The sequence below is a fragment of the Hetaerina americana genome, unplaced genomic scaffold (assembly GCF_022747635.1).
Source record: "Hetaerina americana unplaced genomic scaffold, ioHetAmer1.1.p SCAF_4, whole genome shotgun sequence".
Lineage (NCBI taxonomy): Eukaryota > Metazoa > Arthropoda > Insecta > Odonata > Calopterygidae > Hetaerina > Hetaerina americana.
The window spans coordinates 35439504-35456395 of NW_027286985.1; the positions used below are offsets into that span (position 1 = coordinate 35439504).

Consider the following 16892-nt stretch of genomic DNA (forward strand, 5'->3'; position numbering starts at 1 on the left):
CGGTCATAAGATTGTTATTGTAATCAATTGAAAGCAAAATCACTCAGTACTTCATTACTTTTGGGATCAGATAATTATGTATACCATTATTACTTCAATGCTGCAAATATTTCTTGTTTATTACGACTTGAAGATCAGTATTTTAAATTGTGATTGATTTTGTTGTCACAATAAATAATACATAGCCGTATTCAGCGTCCTAGCGATTCCCTGATCTTTTACCTCTTCGCGGACGCCATCATACACGCTGTAAATGAGCATATCATTTGATTGATTCACCAGGAGTGACATTAAGTGGATATAATTATTTCCCTCTATACGATAGGAATAATATTTCAAAAAAAAAAACATGGAGTTGTGCGAAGATGAACTCGAGGAAATATAGTTGTGCATTGTCCTCTTCCAGGGAAAGAAAATGACGCGCTATAAAGGATATGCATTGAATGTTAATGATAGTGGGCAAATTCATAGACTTTTTCCCGTGTGCCGGTCATTTTCTGGTAAAAAAACCACGGAATGACCCATATGAGGGGTAAATGACGGTTGGTATAGAGGTAAACCCTGCTTGTGGCGGCCTGAAAATATATGATTAAATACAGATAGGCAACAGTCATAGTTACCTAATTAGATAGAATGTCCAAGTTGGCCCCTTAGATATCGAAATCTCAGCTAACATGGCGATTAGAGGTTCCAATCTGCCTGGAGTTCATTTTATGACCGCAAATTCGTGGTTGATAGGGGTGGATAGCGGCAGGATGGGTGCCATAATTGATAATTCTGAACATATAAATGCATTTTTATAGGCCACCTTTCCTCCTCGTCTAATTTAAACGGGGATATCATTCAGTGTTCAATCCCGCTCTTCCCTCGAAGTGGCGGGTCTGGGGTACCTTTCAATCGCGTGTGCACTCGGCCGTGACTTCCCTCTTGTAGTAAGTCCTCCGGGGCCCCGCCACCGTGCCTCTCCCCTCATCTTCCATTCCCAGAGTTCCTCTCCTCCTTTTGCAACGCAGCGAGAATATTCAAGGGGGCGGCGCCGCGCCAAGTGCCCACCGTCCACAACCCATCCCCCTTTAGTTCTCCCTCCCTATTTGAATAAATCCCTGGAAGCAGAAGTGTACATTCTCCCCCTCCTCCCATCGGCTAGAACCCACCCCCCGCGCGCGACCCTCACTTCAACTCTTCTTCCTTTTCGCCGTGCGCGTCTCCGCTCCTCCTCCCTCCACCGATTCCATTCATTTCCCCCCTTCCTCCGTGCCGGCAGAGTACCCTCATCCCCTACATCAACTCCCCAAGGTCAATGCCAATGGAGTCGTGGTCGATGCAACTCTTTGCATTTCGCTCTCTCCTGCTCCCTGATGTCCCCCGTCGTACCCCCGTTCCACGAGCGTAGGTCTCATCGGGCGCGTGCACTCTCGTTTCGAGATCTTGAAGCTTAAGTTAAGATTCGACGACCTTAGTGGAAGTTATTTTCTCGAAAATAGATTCTGAGTTTTACTGCGCGAAAAATTTCAATTGGAAGTGTTCCCAGTGAGCTAGGTGTCTTTATCTTAGGAAGTCCAACCGCGAAGCTGAAAGGGCGGTATGTACTTAGGCGATCGGTTGTATCAAAAATCTTAGAAATAGGAAATTGTAATCTACCCCATCGCATTGAAAAAATCCCAAATCATCTTGAATGAGTAATTTTTGTCACCTTCGATCTGAAAATTTTACCAACTAATTTTTGAAACAGAAATTGTTGTGAAACCATTTATTAAAATCCATGAAAATCTCACGTCTCGGCCTCTCTACATTCTCTTCACTCGTTCGAATTGGCAAAAATCAAATAAAGATTGTAACTGTATTGATTATTATTATTAGTATTTCAGTTCTAAGATTGGTTTACTGCAGCCCTTCATTCTTCTCTATTCAGTGCTCATTATTCTCTCTTTGCGATAGTATTTCTGTTTTACGTCCTTCTAGATTTGTCCTATGTACTTGTCTCTTGGTCTTCCTTGCGGGGCCTTCCCTTCAATTTTCCCTGCTGTTATATTGCCAACTAATCCACTGTACTTGTCCAATCTATCTAGTTCTTCTATGCTGTAGAGTACTCTGTGTGGACTTTTCTTTTCTGCTTTCTTTATACTTCCTCGTTCCTCACTTTTTTTGCCTTTCCATTTAATCTTCGGTATTCAGCACCATGTATCAAAGGCTTCTATTCTTCCAATATTTCTATTCTCCCTTGGTCAAATATTCCGTGTCACTGAACCGTATACTGCCATAATCCATCAGAAAATCAGCCAAGAGACAAATTAAAAATACATTTGTAGTACCTTCCTAAAGGTAGCAATTTTGAACTTTGAAATTATTTCCAGAACGGTAGTATTATTGACTGCAGCGTGACGCTTCAGACAGTGATTTCTGATTGCAAGTATTTCATTTTAAATTTTGTAAAAGTCTAACATCGGTTTTTCAAAAATTAATCCTTAGAAGTATCCTTAAAATTCTTCTTTATCTCACATCCTTAACACAATATCTCCATGATATCAAAAACTACAGTAAAACTATTGTTAAAAACACGGATTCAGTGGTATTTGAATCATTACATACATTTTTTATTTATTTATTAATTCTTAAGCTACATTGTTAAGTTTGTGCTCTGACCACAATTTGGTTTGTTTGCTGATGAAAGCTCGTCTTTATTTCTCTCAAGACCAAACCAGTTCTAAATGGGCTTCCGACTACACCTTCGAGCAATGTGACTCTAATGCAGTGTTTTATGTCTCCTCCATCTCATATACTATAAAAAAATTCAAGCTCCTTTAAACATCTTAAGATAGGAGTGGTAATTATGGTCTACTGGAGGCACGGAATCCTAGGAGGTCGAAAACTCGACTGCTGTCACGGGTTCAAGTTTTCGAACTCTCCCAGCTGTGATTTTTCATGTGCGTCATCTACCTAGGAGGGACAAGGAAATGAACTCTTCCCCTTATCCTTATATTGAATCTCACATACCTTAAGGCTTAGTGTGAATTAAGATCCGATTAACTACTGCGGTATTGGAAGCTCTGCAAAATCGGAGAGTAACATTGAGTTCACGGTGGTTGCGCACAATAAAGATTGCTGTTCTTTAAATGAATAGGGACATTATCTCAATATGTTCGATGACACGATCGGCTCCGAATCAGCAAGAGGGACTAGACGTTTGGCCGGAATACCTTCGATGAATCATGTGAAAGGAAAACGAAGTGTCCAACGAAAGAAAATTCGGGAGGAAATGGCGCGATTCCCGAGAAAGAATAAAAATACGAAGGAAGGAAAAGAAACTCGCACGGAGGCGCCTTCCCTCCAGTCCAGCGACTCTCACCACACCCACCCGTCACTCCTACGTCCGTTTGAGTCACGAGCCCTCCTCCTCCCACTCTCTCCCCTCCTCCCAACCTCCCGTCCCTACTCATCGGTCTCGGCGGCGTCCCTTCTCGATGGCCCCGCCACCACACAACCCGAGGCACGCATGCGCCCTGGAGGTGTTTTCTTTGTGCCTTCCGGATGAGCTGTTCTCGTGACGGAGATCGGTGCACGGTGTGACCGAGGAGGGGTGGAGTGGAGGGGCGCGAGACGAGGAAGGGGAGGGGGTATCACTTAAAATAAAATTTTAAAAAAGGGACTGGGGAGGAACAATGGAGACGGAGTGGGCGAGGGCGACCTGGGGGGAACGAGCCCTTTGGATGTGACCACCCACGCTAGTCAGTCACAGACCTACCCTGTGGATCGACGAGGCCCGCGGCCTATTTCGGGAAAGCCTCGAGAAAAGACTTTTTAAAGTTTAATTGGTGATATCTTTATTAATCAGTTCTTGAAGTATCTTTCTTCTCTGGTAAGCAATTAGTTGTGTACCTTAAATAAGCGAACACGCGTTCAATTCTCACGGCGAGGGGGGGAGGGGTGCTAGGTACAACCCGCCGCCGCCGCAAATCAGGATATGACGTTGATTCCAGCGGAACAAAAATTAGGATGTGGTTTTCCTTCGCTTAACTTATTTCGTGAGGATAGTTTTAATCGCTGCTGTCTCCTGAAAAGATTATTAAGTCTGGAGACAAATTAAGCAAAGAGTAGAAACGCTTACTAACAATTTTTTTAAATTCTAATATTATTAATTAGGATATTGTCATTAAATATAATTTAAAATATCATTAATCCTATTAAAAATAATAAATCATATTAAATCTTTGGGAAGTAATTTCATGAAAACTACTTTGGAGATTAGCATAAATATGACGGACTGAAGTAACTAAGAAGGGCGGGCCAGGGCGGTTTTATGCTCACAAAACAGTCATACATACGGGCAGTGAACTTTTAAGTAAAACTTTCTAGGTGGAATGTGCCGTGGTTTCACTGCTGAAGGGTAGTACTTTTTCCAACTAGATTACTCTCTTTTCCCTGTTCGGGGATCCCCACCCGGAAGGGATGTTAGTGGCATTCATTAGGCAGGAGGAAAAGAGTAAGAGAGCAAACATTTATAGGGAAGGTGTAACTTATTGTTAGCAGGCCATAACTTGAGGGGACAAAGGATGTGTCGAATTCCTGTCGAGAGATCCAATAAGCTTTGTTTCGCGTCCGTTGGTTTGAATTTTCGGAGAAGTAACGTGACATCACCTTTTGGAAGCGCACAATTAAAAAAATTCTAGTTTTCAACCACTTGAGTGAGAATCGGCTTGGTGTTGTAGAACAGTTTTCCCATATTGTTCCCTCTTTAAAATATTACAGGCTATCAAGCTAAATTAAGGGCACAAATGCGGTGAACTCGACTTTTTTCTCGATTCAAATTTTTACCTAGTTTTCAGGTACCTTTTTATAACTATGACCGAAATGTAACACCGTAGTGTTGTGAGAGTATAAGTTGATATCGGGGATTAAAACGAGGAAGTACTTGGTATGGTGGGCGAAGAGAGGGGTTTGTTGGGAGCAATCCTATGGAGGCAGGAAAAGTGGCTGAAGGGGGTATTGACCGGCAGCGGGATGTTGAAGACTGTAATTGAGGGGAGAATGTTAGGCAAACGAGGAAAGGGAAGGAACAGGATAGGGATTTTGGACGGGATGAAGGGAGGAAGAATGTACTCAGAGCTGAAGAGGGACCTGATATAAAGTAGGATGTTGTGTTTTGCAAGGGGTCACAAATTGTTTAATTGGTAATTATGTCCATCCAAAAACCTACCTTAACCGGTAGATTACCTAATAACAATAATCGGGGATTAGTGCGTTATCAACCGTCATATATACAAGATTTAAATACAAAGCAATTAGATCTACCTTAATGCATTTCAATTCTTTAATTAATCTCTCCTTCTCAAAACTGACAATCGATATTAGCACTTTATCGTAGTGTTAAGGATTTTATTCTTTCCTTTTGGTATTTCTTTTACACTGGAATGCAAGGTTTCTTTACAATCCCTCTATGAGAAAAAACAGGGTGTTATTGTTCCCCGTGGCGTGACTGAAATATAGCCTCTGCTTTGTTCGTTGGGTTCAGCTCTGGAATCAAAGTGCACGAAGTCTTCTTGTAAAAGAAGAATCACGAAATTCCATCCTCCTAGTTTTACTGAATGTCATGGGAAGACCTTGAATATTATTGGTGATGGGTGGCCAGTAAATTTTATTCAGCCAGCATTCGCGGTAAAAATAATTCGATATAATTTCCTTTTGTTTTGTCCTTAAGGAATTCTTTCTGAGAGATTTCTCGTGTACCTCTCATACGGTCGTGACATGTTGCCCGTGCCCTTACAAATCCTTTGATTCTTCCCTTTCCGAGTGCCTCAATCATTCTTATCGATAACATTTTGTCGCCACTCTGAGGAGTGAATGCCTCGCCCTGCGTCTGATGCTGATTTCAGTCTCCTCATCCGAAATATTTTCCTTTTCCACAGCGAGATTCCTCCATGGAAGAGTGGAATCCCTTGTAAGCCGTGACTTCCCTGAATTTTTTTTCCTCGAAAGCATTCCGATTTTATCTTTCACGAAGAACGATCGTCACGACATCAGATCAAACCTCCAACTTCCACGAACATTCGCAAATTGTCACTACTCAAGGTCGCTAGTGATGTATCGCAACCAGATTGCTGAATGTTTTAACAGCACGCTGGGTGATTTCTCGTATGTAACACAATTTGTGCAAGAAATTGTATCTGCATATTACCCAGTAAGCTACCACAGGTCTGAGTGAAAGGGTGTGCGAAGGCGTGCTGTTTGTAAAACATAAGCCCAACTCTTTAAGGCAAGTTTAATAATGATTATTCATCGCCGCATCATCAATCATTATGCATTGAAAAAGGATCATTCAATTACTTGATATTCAAAGTAAAAATTAGCTAAGCTGATAGATGTTTTATAATGCACTTAAGCTAATTCTTCAGCTTGGATTATTGCCTTAGGTCTTCTATAATTTTAACACGTTTTCTGCGACTTTTGTTCATGATTATGCCCTCTCTTTATATTTCCTCAATAAGTGCATTGCTCAAATTTCAGTTTTTATTTTTTTATGATCGGACTTTGCACTTTTTCATTATTATATTTGAAGATTTCAGGGAACGTGGTCACGGATTGAACCCTTGTTACTTCTGTAACTATTCATAATTTTCTGTCTGTTACAACTACCCGTTATATATCTCCCTTCTTCAATTTATTGTCTTTCTTCGAAATTATAAAATTGAATTACCCCAGGGTTTCGGATACAATAAGGTCCTTTCCCAATATGATATTATTTGAACGGTTTCTTACCGTTTTAAATTTTATTTTATTTCATGAAGATCTTCATTGTAATATTTTTTATATTTTTGCATAAAGAACATAATAGCTTCAAAATTGTCGAGTTTCCTTCCCACACCTTTGCCAGACTGATATATTGCTATTATTTCTTCTTTATGTCGATTAGCATTACCCATGATTCACTCTGCTGCTCGATTTTTCCAGTCATCTGGTCCATCTAAATTGTCTCAAGGCTGCTTCGCTTAAGACTAGTGTAGCTGTGAATATTTTTTAAATTTAGAACGTTCCTTTATCCCTTGTGAATGGTAGAGTGGATTTTATTTCAATTTTCTTTCTAAACCAATTATATTTTTTGCCTATTTAGCCTCTGCCGCTGAAAAGATAGCCTTTCTATTTTCTCTTTATTGTATTATCTCCTATTAGTGATACAGTCACTTCTTCACTTTAATGAGATTTGTTATGCAGATTCGGAAGATTGCAGATGAAAGACGATAACCACAGATTGAGAATCCATTCATTATGATAAATATTTCATGATATTTTATCGATGTCGAAGTCTCTTGTAACTGTGCCTGTATTTTATTATTCTTATGCTCAATTGTTATCAATGTATGCGTTTAATTATTTATTTATAGGTTTATTAGATTTAGTACTTCAGCTTGATATAACACTTCCTTCCCCTCTGATATTTCGAATTTTGGGTCTGTTTTATCAACAGAATATTTTGATGGAAATCATTCTTGTGCGAAATTTCGTAAATAAAGGGTTAATATTTGTGGGAAAACGTAATGAATTGACTTCCTTAGGTGTAACTGTAATTCAATTTGTGTAGAATTACATACGATTCACCCAATTCACTCCACAGTTACATTTTTGTCTCTTGCATTCCAAAAACAATAATAAATAAAATAGATTAGGATCGAATATTTTTTTCAATTCTTTAAAAAGTGAAATGGACAATCCCTGAAACTGTTAAAATAATTTTAGTACGTGATTTCGAACAGGGCCAAACATTTTTTGTACCTTGCCTCGTTTTTGTACCTTTCGGACGGCTGCTTTAATCGATCATTCCGGATTTCTAGTCGCGAAAGTGTGCATAGGTAGGTGGATCATAATCGCCCTTGTGAAAGCTGTTTTATCATTGGTAAAGTTCATACCTAGAAATCCAACCTTTTTGAGTTTTGTTTGGCGGATTACCCGCGGTTCTATCGAAATATCCTCCAACCAAAAATTGGTTTCTGCTCCACTTTCCTGTGACATCGCCATTAGTATCACATATTTTTATAAGTTTTCCATTTTCATTATTTTTTGTAACATGTTGAATTAATAAAAAGAGAATTCACCTTACAGAAACTGCTAGCTCAAGGTTATCGGGAAATGGAAAAATTCTTGGTTAAAAATCGGTAATAAATCAGTCGCTAGATAAATTGGTCATTACGCCAGTGCGAGGACGTTCGGGTCATGGAATTCATGAAGGGGAATTATAATTTTGATTTTGACGGGAAACAATATTGATATGCATTGTGTGACCTTATATTTGCTCAAATTAGTAGAATCAATTACCTAGAACAATATACCAATATGATATTGATTGAATTGAGCTCTTACGGCAAGCAGTATTGAATAAATGAAAAGACTCCACTCAGCCCACTTCAAATTATGCTTTCGTGACAATTCACCTTCAATACGCATAAGAGGGCTACTTGTGACCGAAATACGCGTATTCGTATCCACCTTTTTTCATATTTTGCGCTCATGATTAGGTAAGATAGTATTACGTTTCAATAGTTTTAAACTTTTTATCTTATTGTGTGGTATTTCACTCTAGGGTAGTTTTTTGGTCATTAATCCTTGTCTGTAATTGTTTTAAGATACGTAAGCTATGTGTCATGTGTAGTTCATTTATATTTACGCGCACTTTTCTTGCTAATTATTTCTTAATTTTACTTCTTGTGTCCTAAATATTGGGGTCAAAATAAGTGCCTAAATTTGCGCCCTCTCGCTGCATAACGAGTTTGGACACACTTCAAGATGGCGTTCTCCCTAAATTGATTTAGGATTGAGCAATTTAGGCGCCTGGATGCAGCTTTAGTCGAACTTTCGCGTTCAATTAGTAGTGAACAATATTCTTGGATTTTCCGGGGCGTGATAATCCATTTGGCTAGGCACAACTAATTGAAGGGCCCGGGTTCGATTCCAGGTGACGCCTTCGTGCACCTTTGCTTAGCTCTAGTTGTAATGTTCTTATGATTCCCAGATCTTCCTGGGGAAACTTGGACTGGGACAGGGAAAGGAACGGTCCCCCTATTCTAATGTACGAATATCACTTGCCGGATTGGCATTTCACATAAGTTTCTCCTACTCTGATGGGGACTTCTTCAGGATATAAAACATATTTTGCATCGAGACTTCGTCAGCCCAGTCCTGACGCAGAAAACTCAAAGAGTCTTGTTTGTCATTTGCAACTTGGCCGTACGAACTTTTGGAATATTGCATTTGAAATGCAAGCGCAACGACGGGCGACAAAACTTGGATGTATCCATTTCCCACCTTAAAGATGTGACATAGGATAAAAGATGTGTGCTCACGGATGAGAGGATGGCATCAGGCCCCCCGTTCCATCGCGTCCCCTTGTGCCCTTCTCCCCTTACCCTCGATGAGCTTGTTCCTCCGTCTGCGTGCCCCCGCGCGCCCCCGCGCCTTGTGTCCCCGCGAGGAAATTGATCGCAGCTGCGTGCTCGGAAACGCAGATTTCCCTGGAGTGTCGTTTTTTCGCACTTCGTGGTGTCACGGCCGTTGCCTCGAAAAGAACGCGTTTCCATTCGATCCATCCCTTCCCTGACCACTATTCAAAGGTTACTACTAGAGGAAAGGGGGAGAGGGGAAATCATAAGGATTTAAAACACGTTATGGGGCCACTAGGTGACGTAACTCCAGATGGGAAGGGGTGTGGCGGAGAGGGACGAAAGGAGACGAGACAGTGGAGCGTGTACGTGAAGTGGCGTTCAACTCGTTGCCTTGACCAAATGTTTGATCTATTCTGGTACCAATATTTTACCTTCTACGAAAAACCATAAACAATAAGTATAATTTTATTTAATCTCTCACAAGTTCGACGAATTAAATTAGTATTTTTTGAAGAGTACTAGTTTATCAATATAACAGGTTAACATTTTTGTGTATATGTTTTGAGCAACCCATAACTGAATCCTGCTCCATACGTGTGCGGGTTGATGCGGCGGTTAGTGCATTGGATTCTAATCTCGGGGTCTGGAGTTGAAATCCCGGCGTTGACAGGGTTTTTCAGTGGTATCCTAATTCCGGCTTGATTGCTATGTGGAGAGCAGCTCAAGCGCAATGCACCGTCCGACAGATTTTTTGAGAAACGGAAATTTGGCATTTTCCTAAGCCATTGCCCGGAAACCCCGGAAAAAGTATGCTGTATAAGCTTTCATACTGAAAAATTTAAGTTCATTTTTTTAAATTGACTGTAATATTTTGTATTCCGTGAACTTAGGGTTTGCAGTACATATTAGCTCAGCTTGCTCATTATCTGGAAGCATATTTGCCGACTTCTCTACCTTCACTTAAATTGAAGATATAATCTAAGTGGATGTAGATACAAGCGGGAATATAATTATTCGGGAGTAATGAAATTCATTTATCTTAACACGCGAAATCGGTTCACCCGACATTAATATTTTATCGTGAAAATGAAAGTTTGATGGTGTTTTCATTGAGCATATTACGTGCATTCTCCTGCTGCGCGCGATAGGATAGCAGTCTGGCGATTATCTCTCGATAAATATTCTGGGCATGGCAAATATATATATGTATGCTCGCCGCTGTCCTGTCGGCGGACACAAGCATACACACACGGTGGCCCCCAATTGGTGCGATCAAATAAGGTCCACCATCTGTCCATTGTGTTGCTCAAGGACGACCTTCTCTGTTCTTTCTGAGCGAGTGAGTCAGGATACCGGCGGTGGCTGCCACTTAGGAGGGTCCCTTCTCGAGGACACGGGAATTAGCAACCGTCTTGGGTCTTCTCCCATGCGCATAAATAAACCCCATTTCGCCTCCCCCCGCGAAGTCCCTTCGCACTCCGCTGCCCTTTTTGCATTTGCGACTCGAGCTTGGTCTCCCTGCATTGACGCGAGGTAGTAGTTTTTTCCAATGCCTGGTCACCAGATCACTAACCAGACAAGTCGGACGTGTACATTGAGTATAATTCTCATGCTGTCACCATTCGGAATTTTTTAAGTGGAAGACTTACGTGAACTGTCGGAGAACCTCAAGGTAAATAGTCATTTTAATTTGTTTAGGAAAATACGAAATATTTTTTAAAAAATATTTGACACTCTGTAGGAAGGAAACTCACCTCCCTATCCTTTAAAGTGAATTTCACACACCATAGGGCTTGGCATATAATGTAATGAGCTCAACCCTCCCTCACCTATCAACTCAATCAATCTTCTGGTTGATTTACGTAATTTGGGCACTAAAAAATGCCACTCTTTTGATAACGTTAGACACTCTCTCAAGTACACGAAATATAATGTTACCTGTATGTTAATTTTCGCCTTTGAGGAACTAGTACACGAAATTCTTGGTGGCAAACGAGTGGTGGAAAATAAGGAATAGAAAAACGCTGAGAAAGACCAAACATTGTTATTCGTAAATTTAAAAAGACATTTCTAATTCATGAACTCTGGCAACAATTAATATTCTATTATTACCTCTTCAGTATTTTCTTTTTTTTGGCGATACTCTGTGAAATTCTTTTCTCAATGAAAATATATTGAAAATGAAAAAGGATAGATGAATATTAGTCCAGTGTTTTAAGGGGTTTTCTCTAAATTTATTTGTCGCTTGAATTAAATTAATCTATCTACTCTCGACGCCACTGAACTTCAGGGGTCTTTCTGTAACCACTGCATCTCACTTCTCAATATTTTTACTAATGAAAATGGTTTTATTTTACCATCCCTCTTATAGTTGCAAACTTTCATTCGGTTATCCATTCTGAAATTATTACTCGTCGAATCATCTCAGAGATTGTTGCCTCTCGAGAAAATATCAAGATTATCTTCTGCCATAGTCAGTATCACTTATTCTTTGAGCAGCCATTTCGTACTTCAAGATACAATTTATGATCGCTGTTTCCGGTGACGCACCATGCATATTTAATGATAGTTATTACTGCAGGGTCCAACACAATATATGTGTTCCATGTAGCGTACGCAGGTGGTTTTCATCGACCCGACATATCGAATGATGGCCCTCCTCTCTCCTCAGTAATAGTCGTCGGTGTCAAATAAGTTGATGAAAAATTACATCGTTGGTAATATGGTGATATGATGGACTAGTTTTCCTAGTCTTTCTAAAAAATGGCCCAAGAAATTTGTTGTTCGGCAGGATATCAAGGAAATATTTCAACTTAATCATGCTAATCCTCCTGGAAAAGGGCAATTAATGCACTCTTTCGTCCATGAAACCTGGGGTAATTTTCGGAGCTTCAGGAATATCATTGGAATTGGAGATCGCTTCTTTGTTTATTTTACTCGTAATAATCTCTGTTATATATTTTGTTATACATGCATATGTTTGAGTAAACGTTTATCCATCAAGCTGATTTAAATTACAAGAACAATTACTTGTCGCCCTCTAATTTGCTTACGTATATATAGGCTATGAAAAAATTGTAACTTTGCGGTTCCACTAAATATTTATTATGATACGACCCGGATGTCGACGTTCAATGTCATCTTCAGGTCGTCGAACGTCGAAACCCGGTTTGTATCGTGGTAAATTTTCAGCTACTATTTTTACATTTCCTATATGAATCGATTCCATAAAGAAACCATCAATGCTTAAAAGTATACATACATACATACATATATATATATATATATATATATATATATATATATATATATATATAAAATATATATATATATATAGAATATATATATATATATATATATATATATATATAAAATATATATATATATATATATAGAATATATATATATATATATATATATATATATATATATATATATATATATATATATATATATATATATATATATATATATATTCCATATGATTTTCTCCTCAATAGTAGTTATGAAGTTTTCAAAGCTCAAATGCAATCTCTTTATTATTCGGAGAACGCTTGGCTTCCCGGTGACCTTGAAACGGTCGCTCACATTCCCCATTCGCCGTTTGATGAAGTGTCAGCAGTGTGTGTCAAGGCGAATATGCGACTAGGAAAATAAATACATTCTGAGCCTAAAAAATATTTTTCTGCGATATTTTTATTACTGTTCGATCATCGGCCATATTAAGCCGATTTTAACGATTTGTCGATGTTGGAACCTTCAAAATAAGGAGAGCCAAAGCCAATATTAGTCAGCCAAAGAAGTAGATAATATGATGGTATATTCGATATGTTTTCACATTATCTGACTTAAATGGCAGTTGGGTAACTTACCTTCTTGTCAATCCCGAGGTCGCAGGTTCGATATCTGCTAACGTAAGTTTTCTTCCACCTACGAATTGTGCGTTTATAATGATCATTGTTGTTATTTTTGATTAAAAACAATATAAATTCCAGCTTCTCAGGCTTTTTCAGTCTAAATCTTTTCCATGTAATAAATAATTATGTGTGGAAATACGAAGCGTCTCTCCAGTATGAAATATCACTCCAAAGTAGCGCCTAAGAGAAACTAGCCTTCCAGCCTGTTTTCTGGTCAAATAGTCAAAAACAAAATTCATTCAAAATTTGCCGTTCGGACACCGGACAAGAACCACTACTGACGAGTCATTTCTATCCGCAGAAGAAAATCGCAAATTCAATGCGCATTCAATGGATACATAAAAAAAAGTCTACGAAATACATAAAAAGACATACGAAATTGGCATCTGAGTGAAAATAATGAAAGAAAAAAGCATGCCGCCTATTCCATTCCATAATACGTTGCTTGACACTCTTTCAAACTCCTGAGAATCTTTAAAAAAAAAGCAAAATTTTCAAAAGTTATAGAATTAAGAAATAATCCTCAGTAAATAAAATAATAAAATGACTCCAATGCCTTAGAGATACGAAACATGAAACAGATAGATAGAGAACACAAAACATTAAAACCTTTATTTGTCGCATAAGACGAATGAAAATGCGGCAATCTCATCTGACCAAAAGACGACGGCCTCGTCGGAGGAATGCTGTTGGTATAAATATTCCTTACGCCTTACCCGAAACAATGTTTAAAATTAATTTAGACTAGACAGTGCCTAAAATGGAATATTTTAAATGTTACAATGATTTATTCTATTATTCACGTATTATTACTAGAAGCTCTCGACTGGAACAGGCATCCAGGAATTTGTAGTGACTGAGTAATTGATGGTAATAGCTAATTTGACATTTGAGTTTAAGTGATCGATTATTATCACCTGAGTTTTTTCGCTATCATCATAATGGCATCGATATCTACCAACAAATTCAGATTGCCTGTGAAATCAATAGGAAATATTTAACAGCCCCTACACTAAAATATTACACTGATAGATATAACCAATCTCGTCTTAAGTTGATTTTTTTCTTCAAATCAAAGATTTAAATTGTAAAAATTAAAATTAAAATGCTTACTGATGGCACATATAATTGCGCAAAGAATCAGGTTATCTGGGGGAATGCGGTTGTGAGATAGGATGATTTAAGATTAAATTTAAGATTTAAGATAGGCGTTAAACGAAAAGAAAAAGTCTAAATATTATCTTTTTAGTCATATTATTTCCATTAAATTGACGCCCGACTTCGCAGATTTTGATGATGCAGCCATTCTGATAATACTTTCAGCGCTTACGACAATTCTTAATTATTTGGAATAAGTTAAACATTTTTCTCTGTTTTTCCTTACAGAAGCACTATTCCTCATGAGTAAAACCTATGTAGTTACCTAAGGAAAGCTTTTGCTTTTATTAAAAATTGAATGGATATTGATTTTTTCGTTAATTATGGTGTACATATTTATGTGAACGAAAAACCAGTGTAGCTTTTCTCCGACTTTGTGAGACTAAGGTATATTGACTGAGATGTTTTAAAAGTAATGACGGTGCTTACAATTTTTTAAATTTTCTGTCAGACTGACGGTATTTACAAGGTAAGGACACCCCACGGAGACAAATTCATTTTGACGTAAAGTGAGTGTACTGACTGCAATCATCCATTGTTGGCTCCGCGCCCGGCACTAGTTTTACCGCAGTCATTTTATTTCGAGTTCTGGTTTTATTAACAGTGCTTAAACACGCAACTGCCTGAGCTAATCTCCATTTGCTTACTTGAACTAAAAGAAGCATCCCACTCATTGGGAATTATTGATTTGCGTTCAATTTTCTCATATCTTTCACAAATTGGATTTTTTCCGATCCTTCGCGAAAATTGAGTAATCCCTTCTTCTCTGATATCTAATTAAGTCTTCCTGATTTCACCCACAGAATGGCAACAATGAAGTAATGATCGCTGCTGTGAACATTATTATTAATTTATTTATTTTACCATCTTTCGTATTGTCAGCGTTGGTTTGTGAAAGGGTGTGTGTTTTTCAATTCTTTCCCGAAAATAAATATCCGTCTCGTTTCTTGTCATTGGCCAGGTGATGTTCCCGTGGCGGTTGCTGCTCGTCACCGCGGCGCTCGGCGTCGTCTCGCCGCTCTGGGGCGCTCCCGCGGCGGAGGATGAGGCGCCGACCTTCCAGCGAAGCGCCGTCGAGAGGATCCCCTATCACCCACCGCCCCCCTCCCATAAGTCCTCCGCGTACAAGTGAGTGGCTGTGTGCTTGTGTGTGTGTGCGCGCGCGCAAATCCAAGGAAATAACAATCTTCTCTCGCAATGAAATCAAATGTTTACTTCTGCAAGAGCAGTGACCTTTGCTCGAGAGTTCACCCTTCTTTGGAATTGAATGTCTTCCCTATTTAAAACCGATTTCTCTCTTCATTATCGGGAATAACGGATGCTCCACAACCTTCCTGTATCATTGCATACTCTCGGATGACCATCTGTTCAGGAAAAATAATAATATTAATACAGCGTATTGATCGACGAGTATTACCTCCATCGTTGTCGTAGACGGATTGAACATGTCTTATATTGCATCGCCTGACGCTGACGCAATACTAGAGTCAACTTAATGAAATATGCACCTCATACACACTTAATATTAAACTAGCTGTATGAAAAAATTAAAGTTTTGCATATCAATTAATGCAAACGAAAAATGTATCGTCCTTCTTTATCGAATGAACCACTTGCAAAAACTGAGAATCAATAGGTAACTCAAGACTAGGGAATCGTATTTTACGATTTTAATTTGAGATGAATTTTAAGTAAATCTGTGAAAATCAAATAAAATTAAAGATTGAAAATTTTTCTTTTCGGTATTATTTATCCATTCTGCCCTTATGCTTCAGAATAGCAACACTTTCAAGATGTTTAGACATTGCAGAGAATGTTAATTCACCCAACGATCATTTAATATATCTCACAACATAAAAATTGAAATTTTGGTTCAGAAATGCTCTGATTAGATGATTTTCAAATGAATCTCAATCTAAATCTAGAAACTCAAGGATTTCAATTACATTTTACTCTACCTAGGTGATTTATTTTACAATATGTATCTAATATGGACCTTGATCATTCAATCTTCTAGAATTTCGTTGCAATTATGATTGGATTTATAATTTCACTATTTTGTGTATATTATTTTTATATTTTAAGCTTTTTTTTACTGATGAATGTTTAATCAGATGTTTCATTCACAGGGCTTGGGTGAGGGTGAAACAAGATGCTTTCGGAACTCGTTCTCTTCCATTACGTGAAGCAGTGGAGCATGTCCCCACAGCGAGAGACAGGTAAGAACGCAATGCTGGATGATTTATCCTCGTCGATTTCCTTCATTCGCTTCTGAAATATATCCTTGGTCCTTTGTTTAAACTTTTAATTCCAGAAAATTTTTGTGAAGTATTGCATCCAGAGCTACCGCCCACTCATCGTGGACATTGCATGCATCGTTACAAATAGGAAGTATCGAGGAAATTTTCAGAAGTCCCAAAATATGTACATTACGGCTTCTCAGGACAAT

At 38.6% G+C, this 16892-nt stretch overlaps 1 protein-coding gene across 1 annotated transcript in view; it reads left to right on the plus strand.

The window, feature by feature from the left end:
• Positions 1–16892, plus strand: part of Cht10 (Chitinase 10) — a 164758-nt gene that overhangs the window by 83210 nt on the left and 64656 nt on the right. The gene's annotated exons all lie outside the window — the stretch shown is intronic.